This window comes from Fukomys damarensis, unplaced genomic scaffold, assembly GCF_012274545.1.
Source record: "Fukomys damarensis isolate Sample0158 unplaced genomic scaffold, DMR_v1.0_HiC HiC_scaffold_39, whole genome shotgun sequence".
Lineage (NCBI taxonomy): Eukaryota > Metazoa > Chordata > Mammalia > Rodentia > Bathyergidae > Fukomys > Fukomys damarensis.
In genome coordinates this window covers 105,659,115-105,662,929 of record NW_022900951.1, presented here as the reverse complement: position 1 = coordinate 105,662,929, position 3,815 = coordinate 105,659,115, and positions in this window count along the sequence as shown.

The following is a 3,815-nucleotide window of genomic DNA, read 5'->3' as shown; positions in this document are numbered from 1 at the left end:
AAAGGATACAGCTACATTGTTGAACCCAACATAACCAAGAAGACCCATACAATGAGCACCAGATGATAGCATAGTCCTAATAATAACATGTTGGGGATACAAAATAACCTAATCTGAATGTGAAACCCCTTATTGTTAGGTTTTTGCAGAAAATTGAATTCCCATAGAAAATTTAATAGTCCCAGCAAGGAAATCCCATCTCAAACGAGGTCTAGACTGGAGGGGGTAATATCCTTAGATGTGGCTGCCATGTTGGGGAGAGAGGACAGGATAGTCCGTTTGTCATGTCAGCTGCTTAGAGGACAGAAGAAGCAGAAATGAGTGCTATATTCCTGCATGCAATCTTAAAAAAGAACAGTGGTCCTGCCCATCAGCAAAGTAGTCTAGTTGGTTGCATTACAACCTAATTTAGTGGGATTCCTTGTTTGAAAAATGCGGAGGGAGGAAAATGAGTAGAGAAACAGGAACCCTGACCCGTTTCTTTCATTTATAGCCTCAGTTGATAATAAGGGGTGTTAGTTACTTTTCTAATGGCTGAGACAAAAGACCCGGCACCCAAAGATAAAGGAGCAAATGTTTATTTGGCTCATAGTTTGTAGAGGTGTCAGTTCATAGTTGGCTGGCTCCAAAGCAGGGTGGAGTGGCACAGGAGAAACAGTTTATGACAGGCCGAAGGCAGCAAGCACTGAAGTGGTGAAGCAGCAAGCAACAACAGCAGTCCTCTTACTGCCTCTCATATTCTGTCCAGGCTACATGCCCTTAGTAGTACTTACTCCCAGGGTGGGCCTCCCCATTATGCATACTCAGAACTATGCCAAAGCAATTTAGTAATCACACTCAATACCAGCATCACACACTCTAGATTCAGCCACCTCTGCAAAAGTCTCTCATGACCACCCGAGGCTTCGGGGGAGCATATAGACACAAACTATAATAAAGAGTAAACAGATTTCCCAACAATTAATGCTGATGTCCTCATTGTTTTCTCTCCAGGGGTTCTTATCACCTCCTAAAATCCTCAAATTGCTATTAAATTTCAGAGTTCCATGGCTATTCCTTCCCATGTTTCCTTCACTTAGTTTGCTTAAACTATCCTCCCAGGAGACACTGGTAAAGCCTTCTTGTGGGGGAAATATACATGGCTAACACTGTCATGTTCCCTATCCTTCACCCTTATTATTTCTGTGTGTGCAGGCTGCTTTTTTTTTAACTTCCACTATCTTTTTTTGAGGGTTTGTTCAGAGGCCTGGGAGGCTTTTTCCCCCCTCTTTATGATAGGTTATAAGAAGCAGGTGTTAACATCTCTGGGAGCCACTTTCAACTCAAAATGAATGGGAACTGGTATGTTAGTATCCCAGGTTTCTCACCCTTGAGCAAGGCAACTATGGTACATTGTTTGTGTATTTGCCAGAGTTCCAAAGGATTAAATTCCAATCACCTACAGTAGCCATCTTGATAACACACTATTGACTGCTTGCTTTCTCCTGTATCATTTCCCACTCTCAGTGGGCTTTTCCTAAGGCCAATTCCTAACTACCTCATTAGAATCTTGATTTGCTTCTGATGAAACCAAGCTAAGATACCTTTTATGAGTGGCTCTTCTAAGCCCTTAGTTAATTCATAAAAGCGTAAGGTGTTTCCTTAAGAAGAATGTTTTAGTTACTTTCTCATTGCTGGGCCAAAACACCCAGCATCCACAAGGAGGAGAGGTTTATTTGGCTTACAGTTTGCAGTTTTCAGTACAAAGTTGGCTGGTTCCAAGGCAGGGTAGCGTGGTAGAGGGGCAGTGGCAGTGGAGAAACTGTTCAGAGCAAGTCAGGCAGGAAGCAGAGGGATCAAGGGAGAAGGAAGGATGTATACATCCTTCCAGGCCACGCCCACAGGGACCCACCTCTTCCTCACAGGCTACACCTCCCAACCTCACACTTAGCTATAAACCCTTAAGTGCACTAATCCAGTACCACACACTCATGATCCAGTATCACATATGTATGATCCAGGCACCTGCCAAAAGCCTCACCTTTGAGCGCATGAAGCTTTGGGGACATTTTAAATATAAACCACAACAGAGTAATGATTGGGTAGCATATCATTGATAGATTTTTATAAGATCTACCTCTGTCTCCTGGTCATTATGTTAATCTCAGTGAGACAGATGCCATAATGAGATTAATTCTGCTGTACTCGGACACTCGTGACAAACCTGTAAATATCAAAAGGTAGAGAGGAGGCAACAGCCTCCATCGTCAGCCCCAGAGGTGGGGGATATTTAGCCTAAGGAGGCAGGCTCCTAATTCCTGATCTCAAGGAGTACCCCAAATACCTTTAAGTGACTAAGTTCTGAGTCTCCTTCATCTTTGTATGTGAGGTTACAAACATTTAGGAAAAGCAAGTGTTTCTCTAAGTCCAACTTCCATTTGCCCTCTATCAATGAAGGGTAGAAGGGTCTTGCTTTTCACTTTATTATAACATATATAATGAAAAATATTCAGGGGATTTAAGGCATCAATAAGAAGAAGAGAAAACAACAACCTTTAATTACAAAGAACTGTTAAAATTGTTTTCTGATGAGAATGCAATCAGAAGAAGAAAATAAAAACTTGTTTGGATGATTAAAAAAAAGATCTACCTCTGTGAAGAGTGGGTGGTGAGACTGGATCAGGATATTTTGCACTGGTGCAAAGTACTGTGTTCTGATTTCTCTAATAAACTTTTCTCATCCCATCAATAGCAATCGTATGGGAAATTATTAGCCAGACATAAGATCCCCAAATGTATGGTAAGGCCCAAACTAGTGCTTAGGTTATTGTCTCTAAAAGTGTTCTCTATGCTATACGATACCCCTTTGCTGTACAGTGGTTCATTTATATAGCTGGACCAGGTGTTAGTCCTTCTCACTGTACTGGATGTTTAAGCATCATACTGTCCTGGGGATAGGCTTTTTTTTTTCTTCATTTATTGATCTAGTGAGTTGCTCATTTGTCCTTTTCCTGATACACTGCTTTCCTGCTGAGGAAACTTTTACCTAGGCCACTGCTGTCAAATCCAACCTATACTTCTTAAATTTATTTTCAACCCCACCTCAGTAGTGCCTCCAAAACCTGCTTGTTTTATCTTCTGATCTTTCTGTGATACAGGTATTAAATTCTTCAGTATGTCTGAGTACCAAATTATGTGGGCTGGTTTTGAGGGTCTGTCTGTATCTCTGGATTGTTGATGCTGAGTACTGTACATATCCTGCTGTACACTTCCCATCATGAATACAGTTTTGAATTAAAGTGTCTTCTGCATCGGTGGAGACCAAAACCTGTTTGATGCATCCAAGACAGAAAAGATCTTTGCCTAGAGCCTCACTTTTGGCAGAACATTTGGTGTGTGACCATCAACATCAGTCCCTAAAACCAACTCTTAAGTCTCCAAATGCTATTTGCATTTGTCCTGACCTGACTGGTTAGTTTTGTACTGGATATCAGAGCGCAACTGGAATATGACAGTTTACCCCTTTCTACTAAGCTTGCCATGGCATTCCATCTGCTGCTTCCCAGTGCGAGCTTGCTATGTTGTTTGGAATTGGATAGCCTCTATTGATTTCAGTTAGGTCTGAGGTCTGAGTGTCTTTGTGAGTATATCTTTTTCTTCTTTCATATATGTCTATCCTGGTTTCTAACACCTCAAGCTTTCTTCCTGTCATTCTGTTCCTTATTCTTTCCTAATTTGCTTTTCACCACTGCTAGAACTAAAACTATTTCCTGGACAGGAGTTTTCAGTCCATTTAAAATATCCTGTAGTCACTACCTACTGGTTAAGGGCCTTGA